At 43.0% G+C, this 18,583-nt stretch overlaps 1 protein-coding gene across 5 annotated transcripts in view; it reads left to right on the top strand.

Annotated features, from left to right (window-relative positions):
- Positions 1–18,583, top strand: part of SNAP25 (synaptosome associated protein 25) — an 85,467-nt gene that overhangs the window by 6,598 nt on the left and 60,286 nt on the right. Inside the window, exon 2 of one of the 5 annotated variants that reach the window (XM_086701684.1) lies at positions 2,014–2,158. The exons of the other annotated variants lie outside the window; for them this stretch is intronic. The gene's annotated coding sequence lies outside the window, so the exon portion shown is untranslated. The remainder of the gene's footprint in view (positions 1–2,013; positions 2,159–18,583) is intronic. 5 annotated transcript variants of the gene reach the window in all.

Below are 18,583 nucleotides of genomic sequence, written 5' to 3'. Positions count from 1 at the left end.
CTCACAGAGGTTAGCCTCAGTAGTGATTAACTGATGATAAGAATTAATCTGTATCCCCAAAAGGAGACGGGGGGAAATCCTGTGTAAGGGTTCATGTTTCCTTTTAAATGCTTAACAGTCATTCTAGAGAAAGTCAAAGTGAATTGCAATGCCAGCACCGGATTGATGCTGAATGACAGCTGCACTAGGTTTATGGATTGTTTTCTGTGGTCATGGAAAAATATACATGATCCTCTTAGCTGGTAAAGGAAGCCAAATTCTGTTCCATGTGAAGGGGGAACTAGAACAACTCACTAATCTTTTCTTTTGCTTTTGGGTTTTTTTGTTGTTCTTGTTGTTGAACTGATTTGGTTCCTATTACCCAAACATGGCTAATTCTCCTGTCAGAAATTGAGACTGTTTGCACTTTCTGCTGACTCACCTCATCCATCTTCCAAAATGGTCCCTTTTATGCTTGAAGAGCAAGGTTATATTCCTGCTAAAATGGGAGGTTCTGCAAAATGACCATCTGGTCTCATCGCTTCCGGTATCCAAATAACACCAGTCACAGATTTTGAACTTGGGAAATGACTTTTCATGCCTGCAGGCTTGAGTGAGTGGCTTCTATTCTTTACTGATGGAAGCACATCAGAAAATGAAAGCCTCATAGGTACCCCCCTGGCCTCACCCCTATTTCCGAGAAATACCTCCAAATACCTCGAAATACCTCGGTATAGCTCTGAGAATTCTGCAAGTTGGGCAGATTCCTTTCCAATGGAAAATCTTAGACAAAATTGCTGATTTCCTTTCTTCATATTCATCTTTTGTACAATTTCAAAAAATAATGACTGAAAAATTGCAAAGCAGTCTATTTCTTAAATTTCTCTGCAGCTAGTCTGAGATTGGTCTGACAGCTAGTTAGAAGTAACTCACACTGAGGCTTCTCCATCAATAAACAGAAAGTAGAGGGAAGTAAATGCCTGTGAGTCTGCCAGGAAGACTATGTAATAGTCCTGTCAAGTGAATTTTTTATTTTAATGGGAAAGCCTATTGTAACTTCACTATAACACTAGAAATAGAGATAGCATTCCTGATTTAGGCCAGAGAAATTGCTGAACATATCCACTTTTTCCTGTTTCAAGATGACTGTCCCTGTATTCCTCAAGCATAATCAGCTGTCATTATGGCACTCTTAATTAATTAATTAATTCAACAAATATTTATTGAGCATCTGTCATTTACCAGGAAAACACTGTACTGATTACTATAGAGCAGTAAATTAAAAATGCATGTTTCAGCCCTCAGTGCATTTTTCTGGGCATCCCCTTTTGAGGTATTATTATTTTAGAAGACCTGTTTCACATGGTATCCCTTTTTGAATCTAAGATATTAACCAACTTAGAAAAGAACTTGGTTCTCTATTCAGTATATGCAATTGATTGAAGGTTTTTACTGAGTGATCAGTATCCAGAGAGAGATTGCTACATCATAAACAGAATATGTATTAAGAACCAGCCTCAGCCATCGAGGAATTTAGTAAATATCTAAGATATTCCCTTATGTAGATTTGTCTCTATTGACATGATAATCAACTAGGCTATCACTAAAATTTTCTTTAAATATGTGTCTGTATTCCTGTATCCCCATCTATTAGAACCTCTTCCTATATAGATCATTCCCGCCACTCATGGGGAAAACAGGTCAAGCTTTGAGGAACATGGTACCTCCTAGGCCAGAAAAAAAACTAGCCATGACTATAAAGTTCATGGAGCAGTACAAGAATAAGGTGACAGAGAAACAGCAGCATCTTTTTGATGACAGGACTTCCCAAGCCAATTCACTTCCCTCCTTTGAGAACTGTCTTGTTAAACAAGGTTCAATGATTCAGGATTGAGTAGAAGTGTGTATTAGTCCCCCAACTCTTGCTTTTAGAAAGTTGCCTCTTCTTACCAATGAGCAATGCTCTCATCTCCCTTATATGATTTATCACAGTGCTTTGTAATTACATATTTATGCATTTCTCTTCCTTAACAGACTATAAAAGTTTTTGAGAGCAAGGGCAATATGTTAACCATCTTTGAACCCTTGGTACCTGTAACAGTGCCTGTCACACACCAGGTATACAGGAAATGAATGGGAATACCAACTGCCCTTTTGCAGAGAAAAGAATTCTACCACTGTAAGTAATTCCTCCTTTTATTGACCAAATGTTACACTTAAAACAACTCGGGAAGGTTGATTCACCCTAAATGTTGGGATGAAGTTATGTCCCAAGGAAGCATTTTTGTTCACCCCCTACTAGCTGCCAAATTTCAGCAAATAGTTATTTTTCGGACCTGCTTTTTTATCTCCTGTGAATCAGGGGTTAAAATGCTAATGAAGAATCAGGTGATGCTCAAGCAAAGCATTGATAGGAGCAGATTTATATTCAGAGATGAAAAACCATTGCCTGTGAGTGATTTACGTCAGTTTCACATACAGAGCCAAGCTATTTGACATATATCAAATACACAGTTAAAAAAGAGAGAGGGGCAGAGAGAGAGGGAGACACAGAATCCAAAGCAGGCTCCATGCTCTGAGCTGTCAGTACAGAGCCTGACGTGGGGCTCGAACTCACAAACCGTGAGATCGTGACCTGAGCCGAAGTCGGATGCTTAACCAACTGAGCCACCCAGGTGCCCTGAAAAAAGAGAGTTTTGATGCCACTGTCCATTCCTACCAGAGTCACCAGGGGGATAGATTGGTGGCTTCAGCTAACTCTTATTTTCAGGGTCACATATTTGCTGCTTCTCTGTTAGAATGATGGCATAGGGTATACAAGAGCTCCATGTTGAGTTGTCTTCCCAGAAAATGTCCTCAGACACATCAGCTTCTAACTTTTCCTTTCACGTATCCAGTGTTCTCTTGCCTAGGGGAGAAAAATAAACTGAGGCATGACATGGTAAATCACTCCCATTTGTCTTTAAGAAAAAGCTGTTATCAACTAAGCATTGAATTTTGCATTTCTTTTTCCTAGTCCTTCTCATGAAACAAGTCTAAAACCTCTGGCCAGTTACCCTGCACCCTACTTCCTCCAGCTGGGAACACAGATACCACTTGATAACAATAAGAAAAAAGTAACTGACTTATTGAATGATTGTGGTGTGGTGCACTAGACCTTTGGCATCCATTATCTCATTGAATCTCTGTGGCAGCCTAAATTCTAAAAGAGTTTAGAAATCTTATCTCCGACTGCAAAGTCTATGTTTTTTTACCAACACCTTGTGAATTTTCCTATGAGTTTTCCCATGAGTTGCACGTAACCCATTGAGATCTTGTAACAGAAAGCATGCTCCTGACATGTAGAACAGGAGTCAGCAAAATCCAAAGAACTCAGCCCTCTGGGCTAAAAAGTCAAGTGAGAAATGTTGGTATGAGTAACCAGGAGAAACTAAGTATCCGGAGAAGCTCACTGAGTGCTGGATTGAGAGAGATGGTTGCATACCTGGCCCATTTCTGCCACTTCAGTTTTATGACCCTGACCAACTTACATAACCTGAACTGAGCCTCAGTTTTCACATCTGTAAAAAGCAAGCAATAAACTGCCATGCATATGTCACTTGGCTGTCATGGCACATAAAGGAGCTAAGGCTTGTGAAGTGCTATTCCCTCTACTAGTCTGGGAGCAAGGGAGGAACTGTTGTTATCATGTCTGTTAGCCGTCATTCAGCATACCAGATTTCCAGGGTTCTTTTTTGCAAGTTATGTGAAGGCCATTCTTTTCCTCTTTATAATGTTGAGTTTGCTTAAAGAAACAGGTCTTGGTATCGCATTATTTTTTAGCTTGAGCAGCATGCGTGATAAATTGGGAAAATGTGTCAACAGTCGGATTTTTCTGTTTGGGGAAGGATTTTTAAAAATGCCTCTGAATAGCATCTCTGCTTTCAAAGTGGCTTGGTGATTCTCAGGATAACATCTGGAGACCAAAGAGGCTCAGTTATGGTTTAACGAAATGCTAGTCCCCTCTTGCTCAGTGCCTTGGGATTTAAGGCCCTTAAGGAGTTAAAAAGAGATGGTATGCAAAATTTCCTACTATTCTTTAGCTTAAGAAAAAGAAATTTGCTGTAAGCTATTTAGCGAATCATTTTTAAAGCTACATCTGTTGGCTTCATTTTGTATTCAGCTTTGTGTTAGATTTTTTGTTGGGGAGGGTTGCATTCCTTACTGAATACTGTGTGTCTGCATGTGTGTTTTTGTATGTGCACACAAGATATACAGGCAGAGAGGTGCAAACACAGACTCTTGCAGCCAGCCTTGTGTACAAGATTCCTACGTGTCTCACCTCATTTCAAAACCTTTAGTTTTATTCATAAACCAATAAATAGAAAGCCTGCACAAGCAAATTATATGAACTGCAAAATGTATGCTCCTGAGTTGCCTTCACAGAATGATTTCTTTTCAAAGTTGGAAAAGCCCCCCAAAACAACACTAACTGTGGCCGTGACCTCAGATTCTGCTTTTTGGGAGAAGTCCTGTAAATCTAGGTCTATACAGAATAGGACAGGTCTCTGTGAAAAATTTTTAAAACCATTATTGTGTTTTGAGGATCTACTATGTAGTGGTTACTATATTATGGTCTATTGTAGCTAGTATTATATTTAATTTGTACAGGAACTTCCTAAGTGGTAGGTGTTATTTTCTATACTTGACTCAGAGAAGATACTGTTTGATCAAGGTCCTATCAAGGTGCTAAGTGCTGCCCCTTTCCTCTCCATGAACCAGTGGATACATAACCAGGAGTCAGTGCTTTTTGTTTTAGTCTGATTGGGGAAAAAATGGTTGGGACCAACAGCCAGAATCAGACTAGTTCTGCTCCAAGTCTAGGCATTGGGACCCACCAAAGGAGAAAGGGCTGCAGAGATATGCGAAGTCAGACAGAACAGCTAGAGTACCTAAGATCCTCCCTCCCTCCTCCACCCATCCACCCCAAAGCACAGAACCTTTCTCAGGAGGTTTGCAGCTTGGAGGAGCAGAAAATGCAATCTTGCTATGAGCAGGCAGATCTGAGAGAAAACAAAAAACAAGTTGGCAAGGAGGAGGCTGGGAGCTAGGATTGCTCACTGCTTATTTCGTTATCTTGCCGAGTACTTAAGCTGGGGTGGGAGGGGCAAATAAAGGAAGGGTTGGAAGGGATGATAGAAGCTATCTTCCCAGTACTGGTCTTCCCAAAGAGTAGAGGCTCCCATTTTAAGGGACAAGGTAGGAATTGATGAATCTTTGAGCATCAGAAAATGATTCCTCCTTCTTCCACACAGCTAATAAGAGAGAGAACTTGGATTTGAATTTAAGATCCTAAGTGCAATATTACTGATCTTCCACAATCAGTGACTCATTACTCTAGGACATTGGTTCTTAGACTATGGACATTAGACCAGTAGCATCAGCATCACCTAAGAGTCTGGTAAAAATGCAGTTCTCAGGCTGTACCCCAAACCTGCAGAATCTGAAACTCCAGTGGAATGGGGAGGGACAGAGTCTGTGTTTTCATCACCTCCAGATGATTCTGAGATAGGCTTAAGTTTGAGAACCAATGTCCTAGAGATCTTAGTAGCTCCTTCAAATGTTCACATTCATCTTAAACTGGGTCTGATGGGGCTGAGGTGTTTCCACTGTTCTCTACCTCACAAAAGCAGTGACCAGTTACTTAGAGAAGAACTATCCTGGGCCACTGGACCAAAGTCTCTACTCACCCTCTGACTTAGTAATAAAGATGCTGTTATTCATGAGAATGAATTTGAAGGATGAGGAAGGTGAGTGTTCACAGCATGAGGATGGGGGTCTTGGGTGGGGGACAGAGGGCTCCTTTGTTATACTTCTCTCCCCCTGTAACAATGGCTCAATCTCTGGCTCCAAGAATCTTCCTCCAAAAACTTAGCAAAATTTAAAATCTCATGAAATGACAGGACAGCCCCTTTCTTCTTTCTGCTGTGTCAGCCTGCAGCCTCTGAAGGATACCAGAGAGGAAAATGTATCCACTCTGCAAAGGATAAAGCAGTTCCCATTGCTCCTCTTTTGGGCCCCACCATGAACTGTCCTGGTACAGGGAGGGGGCCTGTCCCCTTTCCACACAGCCATGCAATTTCTTATTTTCTCCTCTGGATCACAGCACGAACTGCCTTGGAGAAAGGATCCTGATGGCTCATATCACCCCTTCTTTTCTGCCCTCTTCTCATGTAGAATCACACATTTGGGTTTCTTGGGCAAACCTTACAAATGGCATTGTTGAAAAATGACAAATGACCAGGCCCAGAGATAAATTACTTACCAAAGCCACATGGTGAGAGCTGCATCCGGGACTCCTGACTCACAGATAAGTGCTGCTGCTCTTGCCCTGGGCTGCCTTGACGCTACTGCCTCCAACTCTTTCAAATTTCTTCTCCAGCACAAGTCCACACTCCAATCTGGAAATCTCTCAGTCTGCTGTTACCCTCAGAGATCTTTGGCCTCAAATGGTGACCCAACAACTGTAAAAGCAAAGTAGGAACATTCCTGTGATTCCGAACTGCCAACAGAGCTTCCTGAAAAGGTTGACGATATTGCTTATGTCCGTTTGGTTTTGCACATGACAAAAACCCAAAGGTAAATGGTTTAGGCTAAAATGCAGATGAATTGGCTCAAAGAATGTGAATAAATGTTGAACAGCCAAGCCATGGGAAGGACAGAGAGGTGTTCAAACACTATCAAGGCTCTTGCTTTGCCTTCTGTCACTGCTTCTTTCTGTACATTGACTTTACTTTCTCTTGTTAAAACACCAGTTCCTCCTTCCACATACCAGAAATATCGTCACCCAGTTTGTGCTTCCTGCACATCCACTATGGAAAGGCACTGCCATTTGTTTTCTGTACCCCCTGTTCAAAAATCTCAGGGAAAGACTCTGGTCTAGCTTGGGCCAGGTGCCCAGCTTATACCAATGCGTTGTGAATGTGGAGTGTTATGGAAGCGTATGACTTATATACTGGGACCACACAATTTGATTGGGGGAAGCACCAGTTTCTTAGCAGACATAATAAGCCATATTATGTGTCCTATATACACAAGCATACTTTATCAGGTCACTTACCAAATAGTTGTATTAATTCAACCTTTTAAGTGTTTAATGACACTTGTTTCTTTTTTTCAAATTGTTCCCCCCACTATGACCTAATTTTTTTAATTTTATTTTTTATTTTTTAAAATTTACATCCAAATTAGTTAGCATATAGTGCAACAATGATTTCAGGAGTAGATTCCTTAGTGCCCCTTACCCATTTAGCCTGTCCCCCCCCCCCCCCCCACACACACACACACACAACCCCTCCAGTAACCCTCAGTTCACTATGACCTAATTTTTAAAACTTCATGGCAGCTCTGGAAGGAAAGATGGTAAAAGAAAAAAAAAAAAAAAAAAAAAACAACCATTTTTCAGATGTAAAAACTGGAGCCTAAGAATTTGCCTGCCCTGGAAAAGGCAGTCAAATTAGTCAAAGGCAGAGCCGGCTCAAGGATGTCTAGTTCTGCTCTTAATTTGTGGATGGCAAACTAATGGCCCCTAGGCTTACTACTATCCAGAAACTTACTTTATTTGGCCAATACTGGATTTGCAGATATCTTAAACATGAATGCCTTAAAGCAGGGTATTTCCTCTCCAATTTGCCATAGAGCCTAACACTACATGTCTTTATATACCTAGTTCAATCCACATAGTTTTATTATCTTCCCAACCCCCGTAGATATTTGAGTTTGCATCTGCTGCATACCAAAGTTATGGCATTCTTGTGGTTCTGTACTGTGCCACAATCAACCACAGGTAGAAGTTTCTTGGGTTATTTTGCCATAGTTTTTCCCTTCAGATGTCTTCATAATTTATGTCAATATTTTGAGAGACAAGATTGGGCAAATAAATTGCACATAAATAAGACCAACCAATTTTTTTTTCATCTGAATAGAATTAACTTTTTGTTTTTCTCACTGACCCTGCTGACAGTCTGGTGATGCCTATGAATCCCTTTGCAGAGTGACATTTTTTAATGTATAAAATAAAATACATAAGATTTCATATGAAACAAATTGTATTGAAATACAGTTACGAAAATATTTTTAAAATTTGTGATATAGTCATATATAGTCTTCTAAAAATTATACCATTAAATAGCAGTATTTGGTGGTGAGTCTAATAATGACCACAATTTAAAAGTGGTGATGAGAATACATGTTTTGAGAAAGATGTAACAATTGTGCAGTGATATGAAAACATCTGGTATTTCTACTGGTGCTGCATCAGGCTCAGGCCCCTCTTTAGCCCTCCTAGTGTGGGGGTGGGAGGAAGCCAGTGGAGAGAAAGGAAGGGTAGATCTACATGTCATGTGGGCACAAGTGTTATCTGGGGTTCTCTGAAGAAGTTGTTTCTTGTTATGTAACAAATTACCCCAAAACTTAGTGGCCTGAAACAGCAATTTCTTATTGCTCATGGGCCTTTGGGTTAATTAGGTGGTTCTTCAGTCAGCTGATAGATTGGGGTCTTGTTGGTCTGTAACGTCCTCACTTCCATGAATGGTGGTTGGTAATGGCTGCTGATTAGGGTGATGGGTGACTAGACCACTTATCTTTCATCATCCAAAAACAGCGAGAAAGGACGAGCACCAATGTGTGAGCACTTTTCAAGTCTGTTTAGGCCACATTTGCTATTGTCCCATTGGCCAAAGTAAGTCTCATGGCTAAGTACAGAGTCAGTATGGGTGGGGGCCACCCAAAATTATGGATATTGAGAGAGGAATTATTACAACCATTTTTGCAAAATTGTCTACCACAGCCCCCACCAAACTTGGGAGCCTGAGTCAGAGAAAGCTCTTCCATCTGTCACAGGCTGGGTACTAGGCTCTCCCTGTCCATCCTGGAGCTACATAACTTCCACTACATTCCATAAACCAGGGAACTTAGGCATAGATTATTATTACCCTGCCAAAGTTAGAGCCCTTGGAGTTAAGTTTTGGAAACATCTCGCTGCATCTCTCCAAGTTAACTAAACAATCACAGACCCAGATGTCTGGTAAATTCAGGGGGTAGTCAAAAGGAAAATGTTCTCTAAACATTGAGGATCTGAAATCAAACTGGAAAAAACACATCACCTTTTTGTTGTTTTGCAATGACATTTCTTTATCTGAAATTTCTCCTGGGCTTGCCTTGGCGAGGGCAGTTGTATTTGAAGTTTTTTTCTTTTTCTTTCCAGAAACCCTCCCCTATTTAAGCAAACTCCACTTTCTCCTCTAATTGCAAGAGCTCTCCATAATGGTAGAAACAATTCTCAGCCAGCCCTCTACCCAATGAGAGATTTGGAAATGGGAACCCAAGGGAGGAGGCAGTGGAAAAAACCCTGAAGGATTTTCAACTGTGCTGCTGCGTCATGGAAAAGAAGCCAGGCACCTGCCTTGGTGCCTCACAGCAGGCCCCACCAGAGCCTTGTCTTAGTCATTCCATAGATGAGCAGGGGATGTCTGACTCACCCAGCTGTCTAGTCCGGCACTTCAAAGAGCATTCTGAGTCCTGCTCTCAGTCCTTTTCTCAGATGGCAGACTCCTGAGGATCAGACCTGGAGCAGAAGAACTGTTCACTCTTTCAGATCCTGCACCAGCTTCCTTACTGAGCTCCCTCCCCTGCCAAAAAAAAATTTAAAGGTTTCTAAATTCTTCAGTCAGAATGCTATCTTAGGTTGGGTCCTCCCAGAAGCAGAAGGTGAGGAAGGATGTGAGTGCACATATTTTACTTGGGTGGTGATCCTAGGGATCACAGGTAGGTGAGCAGGGATGAGGAGGAAGAATGAGGAGGAAGCCAATGCAAGGAGCGTTAGTGAGCAGATTACCAGCTGTTGGAGCTCAGGCCTGAATTGCTTCGTTTGAAGGGCAAGGAATCTGGAGTATTTGCAAACCAGCTCCCAGCCTTCAGTGGCTAAGGGCCATTCCCAGGGGTATAAACTTGCATCCAGCCCTGTGGAAGACCAAGCCTACTCCAGAGACTAGAGAAATCCCCCTGGCAGTGAGTCATAGCTTGAGTAGAGAACCTTAGGATGTACAGGAAAGGTGGGTGCCAAGGAGATACAGGTGGAGCATTAAGAATGGCTCCTCCAATTTTGCAGACTGTCATCTCCAGACACCCCAAGCTTCACAATACCTGTCTCCAGCTTTGGCGTATTAATGGTTTAGTCCTGTGTTTGTTCAACACCTATTCATTGGGCTCCTGCTGGGTACCATTTATTTGGCATCAATGTGCTACACAGTAAACTAAGGTTTTTGCATACATCATCTCATTTGATTCCCATGACAACCTGCGAGGAGGTATTATTAGTTTCATTTTACAGATGAGAAATCTGAGTTGCAGTGAGGTTAAATAAATTACCTTAAGTCCCTCAGAGACTGAGAAACGGCAGAGCTGAGATTCCCATCCTGGTCCACCTTCAGGTCTCAGCTCCATCCAGTATATCCCCCACCCAGTCAGGTCAGGAGACCATTCTGCTGATTTGAGAGAAGGCTCAACCACGCCCAGCCCCTGTACCACCATTTTCCAGAATCCTTCCCCTCTCCCCTCTTTGTCCTGTTCTTTTATATCTTGTTCTCAAGCTGGCTTCAGGGAATTAACCCGTGCCTCTTTGGTGTTCCAAATCCTCTCTCAGGGCAGTGGGCTGTCCCTCCCATCCTCCAGGCCCCCTGACCCTGGGCACGATGACTTCTTTCTCCAACCCATCACATCTTTGACTCTCTAGGTCCTTAAACACCCAACTCACACCCACTCATGATCTGTCCTCCTCCAACCAGCATCCATCAAGCACTTTGGCAGGTTTTGCTGCTTCTGGTATCCTGCCGAAGGGATCAGAGAACCCTCTCTTCGTGACATCTTGTGACTTTAGGGCTAATTTCACCCGTAGGCCCCAAGCAAACAGGCACCAAATGGTTTGTTTTTGAGCAAAAATGCAAGTCCCAATTTACTGTTGTTAATATTTTAAAAATAAAATGGCGTGAGGTGAGGACCAGGAGAGGGAATAATTAATTCCAGCTTGCCAGCGGGGGGTGGGAGGAAGGCATCATCTCTCACAGTCTCTGGAGGACACCCTGCGGTAAACACAGAGCTGCAGCTTCCAGGTGGCAAAGAAATATAAAGGGGGGCAGGTGGGGTGCAGAACAACACTGCACAGCACCATTTTCAGGATAATATGTCTGGCTTCGTGAACACATCCCATCATTTTGAAAAACAGTGTCAGTAGAGCACCAGTGCCAATACCACGTCTGGTGCTTCAGAGCCAGTATTGGTGAGTGGCCTGTTCTCTCCACCTCTCCAGACAGTCAAGTTGGAAATGTGAGAAGTGAAACAACAGGGCTGAGGCCTGTGATGGAAAATGGCATGTTGTAGATCAGTGAGTGCAAATGTTATACCAAGGGTCCAACTAGACCATGTAAATGACAAAATCCAAAGTGTTTTAGCAGAGAAGGAAGAGTAGGGGCCTTTGGTCACTCAAGACCTAGTTTTGAACCCCATCTTGGATCCTACCTCTCGAGGCACTTTGGAACCCCGCAGTGTGCTGTGCTAACTGTGTGTAGGTTACATCGTAGCATCAGGGGAGCTCAAGATGGAAGAAATGTTGGGAAGCATCCAACCCCAAACTCTCACTCGTAAGTAAAGATACTGTTGTGACTTTGTTAAATTAACCCTTGTTAAGTAGAGTCCCCACGCTACACCACAATACCCATGAGGCTTCCCTAAGTGGAGGAGCAGAGGGAGACTGGAGCAGGTAGAAGCCCTCTGATTTCAGGAGGCAGCACCGGGAATGCACCAAGGCCTTTCTAGAACCCAGATGCATTTCTTATTTATTGCTGTGTTAACACTATTACTGCAAAACCAGAGGCTGCAACAGCACACATTTATTATCTCACAGTTTCCATGGGTCATCAGTCTGGGCATGACGTGGCAGAGCTCTCTGCTCAGGTTCTTACAAGCTACTGGGGCTGCATTCTTTTATTTATTTATTTACAAGTCTTTATTATTATTATTATTATTAATTTTTTAATTTAATTTTTTAAATTAGTTAGCATATAGTGCCACAGTGATTTCAGGAGTAGATTCCTTAGTGCCCCTACCCATTTAGCCCATCCCCCCTCCCACATCCCCTCCAGTAACCCTCTGTTTGTCCTTCATATTTAAGAGTCTCTTCTGTTTTGTCCCCCTCCCTGTTTTTATATTATTTTTCCTTCCCTTCCCTTATGTTCATCTGTTCTGTGTCTTAAAGTCCTCACATGAGTGAAGTCATATGATATTTGTCTTTCTCTGACTGACTAATTTCGCTTAGCATAATACCCTCTGGCTGCATTCTTATCTGGAGCCTGAGGTCCCCTTCCAAGCTCATTCAGGTTGTTGGCAGAATTCAGTTTCTTGCGTCCTAGGGCTGAGAGCCCAGTTACCTGAGGGCTCTCAGACAGGAACCATCCTCAGTTCCTTACTGCACTGCCCCTGACAGGCCCTCTCACAACATTGCAGTTTACTTCTTCAAGGCCGGCAGCAGAATGTTTTTGGGAGGGACCAGCACCTTCTTTTCAGGGCTTTCACCTGATCAGGCCAGGCCCATGCTCAGATAATCTCCCTTTCAATAGTCTCAAAATCAACAGTTTGGGGACCTTAATCACACATGTAGAATCCCTTTACCTTTTCCATATAATATAACCTAATTACAGAGTGACATCTTGTCATATTCACAGATGCCACCCACACTCAGTGGGAGGAGATTCCACACAGAGCCTGTGTGCCAGGCATGGGAATTGTGACAGTCATCTCAGAATTCTGCCTCCCACACTAGGGAATGCCCAATTCTTCCTTCAACCATCCACATACTTCTACTCTAGAGAGCACCTGGATCCACATCACACGGTCAGGGGCCTCCCAAATGGCCGTTTCTCAGCGGCCAGGCCTCGTTCTGAACTGGGTAGTTTTGATATTTGCAGACCTGCCTGCTGGCCTGTGTTGGGGCCTGTGTGCATTTTCCTGACATTGATTGCCTCAATCCACAATCATCGTTCCAGAAGAGATGAGGCTTACGGAGTCCTGGAAGAGCAGGCAGGGGGCCCTAGAGGATTTGACTTTCAGTGTTTGCTGTTAGCGTCCTGCAGAGTGATGCCAATGGCTCCGATCACTCTGTGGGGCCAGCAATCACTGCAGGTTTTGGGGAGGGGAGGTTCCTGGCATGAGCTACGAAAATGCCTCTGGTAAGTAGCTGCTGGGGGTAATAGGGATGTCGTGCAGCCTCGCTGAGCTTCCACAGAGCCACTCAAGAGTTCTTCCACCCCGCTCATGGGAGGTCAGTGTGGCTGTGGGGCCCTTAGCATACTGAACCCTGCCAAAGCCAGACTGCTTTGAGCCAGAAAGAGCAGTGGGGGCCTTGGCCAGAAAGACAGGGATCGAGATGGACCTCAAGGGGCAGGCTGGCAGAGGAGGTACAATCAGGACAAGGGTGGTCTCTTCATTCAGTGACATACAGGTAGCCTGGAACTGCCTCCTGGGCCTCAGAGGGCATTGGGTGGGTTGAACCCTGTGGATCCTCATCACTCAGAGTTAGAGCCCATAGCATCAATTCTCCCTGCCTCCTCCTGGCATTCACCACATATTTATCGAGCATCTATTACACACCTCATGCTGCTATAGGTACTGGGAAAACAGGGGTGAACGTCAGGCAAGAACTCCTCTCGTGGAAATACCATTTTAGTGGGAGGAGACAAACAGTGAACAAACAGATAGACACTGCAGTATCAGATGGGGCCAGAGGCTAAGCAGGAGGTTGGAGTGGGTTGTGGGGATAACATGAGACTGAGGTAGGGGGGGACCCCTCTTAGGAGATGGGAGTTAAGCTGCAGATGAGAAGGGACCCATCATGGTGGGGAGAGTATTTCAGAAGGTTGGCGCAAAGCCCTGAGACGAGAGCAAAGCTGATGTGTTTGTGCATCTGGGGAACCAGTGCACCTGCCAGGAAAGAGTAACAAGGATCTGGACAGGGCACCTCCAGCATCCATTACAGTAGCCATGACTTTCTTGGCTGAGGAGGGGCATGACCAGGCTATGAAGCACTCTGCTGCAAGAAAACACTAGTCCCCCAATTTTTAAAATAAATTAAATGAGCTAACATGGGAGGTCTGTTATAAGAGGAAGCTCTCATTGCCCACAGGTTCTCGTCAAAAAACCTTTAAGCAGTCAGCTCCCACTATGCACTTAAAATAGGAATTGATTTACTGGTGTTCTATTCACCCAGCTTCTCAGGAATAAATTCAGTGCATGCTGGAAGGTGTCAAAAACCAAACTGCATACTAAATAAAACAAAGTAGAGAGATGAGTGTATTGCAAGGCTTCTGATTTGCAAACCAGGAAAACCAAGGCTGTGGGCACAGTGAGTTCCAAGTTGCTCACAGACTAAGGGGTTTTTGTAGGATAAATACAGAAGTTATTTAGTTATTTCAGCTGATTGGTTGCATAGTGGTCTTCTTTCTTGTCTGGATTGGGGTAGCTGAGTCAGGGAAAAAATGAGTCCAGAGATGGCATGGATAGACTTGGAGTTTTGGGGATTGGCTGGGTCCTCTGCTGATTTCGGAGAAGAACTGTAAATTCCTATAAGGGTAGGTTATGTTTCCTTAATGCACCTGTTAACCATATCCATTTTGTCCTTGACATAAGTAACTCCATTTTACTGTGGTTCTACAAAGGTTATATCTGAATATCCGTTTTTGCTAACCTAAAAGAAGATTAGGATTAGGTCGTAACCAGTACCTTAGAGTCTCCCACCAGAGAGATCTAAATGTGTTTCTGAGAGTAAATATGAGAGTATATGTGGCCTATTCTCAAGGAGTATGGTTCTAGGAAGAACCACTGCACTGTGATAGCAGAGAAGGAACCAGTAGGTCAGGAGTAGGGCCATCTTAACACAGATGTCCCTTGTGACTTTACTTAAAAACTGGCTTTACTGCTCAACTGTGTAGCTCTTGAGAATGTAGATCAGTGGGGGATACCTGGGTGGCTCAGTCCGTTAAGCATCAGACTTCAGCTCAGGTCATGATCTCATGGCTCATGAATTCGAGCCCCACATTGGTCTCTGTGCTGACAGCTCAGAGCCTGGAGCCTGCTTCGGATTCTGTGTCTCCCTCTCTCTCTGCCATTCCCCTGCTTGTGCTCTCTCAAAAATAAGTAAACATTAAAAATAAAATAAAATTAAAAAAAAAAGAATGTAGATCAGTGGTTTCCAAAACCTCTCTGCACATCAGAATTGCCTAGGGTCTTATAAAAATTCCAAAGCCCAGGCCATATCTTAAACCAATGTAATGACAATTCCTGGGGGTGTTTTTAAATAAACTTTTTATTTTGGAATAATTTTAGATTTGCAGAAAAGTTGTGAAGATAGCATACGTCTCCCCCCACAGAATCTATACCCCTCATCCAATCTCCCCCATGGTTATCATCTTACATTATTGTGGTACATTTGTCACAACTAGGAAATTGACCTTAGTCCATTACTATTAAACTCCAAATTGTATGTGGATCCCACCAGATTTTCTATTAATGTTCTCTTTCTATTCCACAGTCCAATCCAGGGACCACATTGCATTTAGTTGTGTCTCCCCTGTCTCCTTTCTGTGACAGTTTTCCCTCTTTCTTTGTTTTTTGTGACCTTGATAATCTTGAGGAGCATTGGCCAGGTACCCAATCTGGGTTTGTCTGTTGTTCTCATCATTAGACGGGGGTTATGGGTTTTGAGAAAGAACATGGCAAAAGCGAAGTGCCCTACTCATCACCTCATGTCAGGATGTATAGCAAATCCCTATGACCTCACTGGTGATGTTACACTTGACTATTCACCCAAGGTAGTGTTTGCCAGGTGACACCACTGTGAAGTTACTATTTTTCCCTTCTCATCTTTGGGTGAGACTCTAATCTTTGGAAACGTGACACTGAGTCTAGCCCACCATCAAGATGTGTGTGTATGTGTATGAAGGGAATTGGTAATCAAGCCCTACCTGCAGGCAGAAATCTGAAGGGCACATTTTCATGGCCACCATACTGTCCTAATTTCTTTGCTTTGTTCCCAGTCACAACAGTGCAAGCTTTCTCAAGATGGTCCAGGACTTGCCATGTTCCTCCAGCCCACTGGGAATGAACCAGCACTCCCTGGCTGTATTACCTCGGGCAGGTTGTTAGTCCCCTGCCTCAGTTTCCTCATCTGACAAATGGGTGTCAATAGAGTATTTCTAAGAGTTATTGAAAAGATTAGTTACATAATGAATTTAAAGTTGTGACTGTCCTGCTGGGCATAGAGCAAACCTGCCATAACTGTTAACTACCAATAGTGGTAATAATACTAGTAATGCCTTCCCTCCTCCCACCTTGTGTACAGGTATGTAGTATACCTCAGTGACACAAACCAATAAGTTGGAACTTACATTTGAGGACATATTAAACAACTCATTCCACAAAGTTTACTTATTAAATGAACACTTATTTAGCATTTACCATATGCCAGGCACTGTTCTGATCATCTTCATGAATATTCACTCATTTAGTCTTCATAAAAAGCCTAGGAGGTGACACCTACTATTATCCCCATTTTACTGATAAGGAAACTGAGGTACAGTGAGGTTAAGGAGCGTGGCTAACTTAGGCACATGGCTAGTGAGTGGCATAGCCATTTGCACTGAGGCAGCCTCACTCTCAAGTCCATGTTGGTAACCGCTACACTACACCAAATGATACAAATAAGTAGCGTTGTGTGTTGTGAGACTATTTAAACGGGGGCTTGGCCTGGTGAGGGAGGGGAGCCCAGTCAGAGTAAATATCCATGAAATCTTAGGTCATCATATACCAGGCAAGTGTGGGGTGGGGTAGAGGAAGGAGAGCAGGGGTGTTTGGAAAGATTAAGGAGCATTCTGGTTCCCCCCAAAAGGCAGCTGATGTTAGGTATTCTTTCTCTGAGAAGTCTCCTCTCTCTCATCTTCTCACTTGCTTTCTCAATTCTTTAATGTGCACTTGGGAAAATTTGGCATGTCTTTGATATTAGGGACTTAGAGAGCGTAGGGCACCTCTTTCAATAACTGGAACTGATGGTTGGCATAAAAGAATCTGGACCATTCAATACACATCCTCATGCTTGTCTTCCACACGTACAAAATTCAATCTGCCCTCCTTCATTTTTATGTCAGGAGTTTGGTAATGCAAAGGAAATTCCTGATTGTGAGAACTTAGATTAGCTATCAGAATGTGTTTTGGGAAAATTATTATTCGTGTGAATCTGTGAGACTATAAAAAAACACTGGTTCCCTGGGTTTCAGAGTGTTGCATTTAGGTCTTCACCCTGGGGGTGTCCCCAGATCCATATTCTTGCACCCGAATGCAACTACAAACTTGGTGAAGGGAATGCTATCTTATCTGTCTTTTACACATCCACACACTAAAAATTCCCACACAGTAAATGCTCAATATGTGTTTTGAAGTGGATTTATAATTACATAGACTCATGATAAGATACTGTGACTTTCTTATTATTTCCGTATTTGAAGCTGCATCTAGATTTGAAACCTCAGGAGCATATGCAAATCACAAGCTATGTCACTTCCTTTGTCCCATCGTGTCCCCATATAAAATAGACTTTCTGCTTCCAAAATCAGCAGGAAATAAAAGTATGTTCATTTACATCATAATTAAATTTTTAACATACTTTTGCTGACATCTGAGACTTCAAAGTAACATGTCTTTCAGCCCAGGTAAAGAGTGTTCTCAAGCACTGGTGTTATTTAGTGGAGCTCACTGGAATTCACTTTATGCTTGAATATGTTGATTCCACTTCTGTCTGAAGCCTGCTGGAAAAACTCAATTCTGGTGGTTTTGCTGGGGACATACTGATTCTGAACCAATTCTGAGTCATTGTATTTCAAAGAACAGTATCACATTGAATTTTTCTGGTTTGGAACAAAAGAAAGAATGGTGGGCGTACATGTTCTGTGCACGTCTGTATGGGTATGTGAGGTGGGAGTAGAAGATGGAAGGAAAGAGATAAAAGGGGCTGACCTACTTATTGAGAAGGAGAGCAAATTACACTTGCAAGATTCTTATCAATAAAGACTGAAAGATGCTGAACCTAGGAGTTGATGCTTGGCTAACCCATCTTACAGAGTTGATGCAAGTGTTGATGTTTGGCTAACACCTCTTACAGAGAAGAGAGAAAAGAGGCAAAGCTACCCTGACAGTGATGGGTGTGTGAGGGAGGTACTTCTGTCATCATCCACACATAGAACCTGAGTGCAAACTGCTTGCTTGGTGGGATAAGTCACTTTCCAGACAAATCTACTAACCTTCCTACCCAATTGCCACTGTTTGAGCTCTAAAGAATTTCAATTCTTTGAACTGAATTTCCAGAAAGAATAGATGTGCTGAGAGTGGCCCTTCAAGTGGAAATACACAGGTAGAAGAGGAGAATAAATCAATACTCATCACTAATATTTATTCCCCAAGGGCACTCAGCAGCCCCCCCCCCCCAGGTGCAACGTCCCTATTAGGGCTTATAGGGTAAGTCAGACAC

Source organism: Puma concolor, chromosome A3 (assembly GCF_028749965.1).
Source record: "Puma concolor isolate L17-30 chromosome A3, mPumCon1.1.hap2, whole genome shotgun sequence".
NCBI classification, from domain to species: Eukaryota; Metazoa; Chordata; class Mammalia; order Carnivora; family Felidae; genus Puma; species Puma concolor.
Note: the sequence above shows the minus strand (reverse complement) of the source record. Positions and strands in the feature narration are given on the sequence as shown.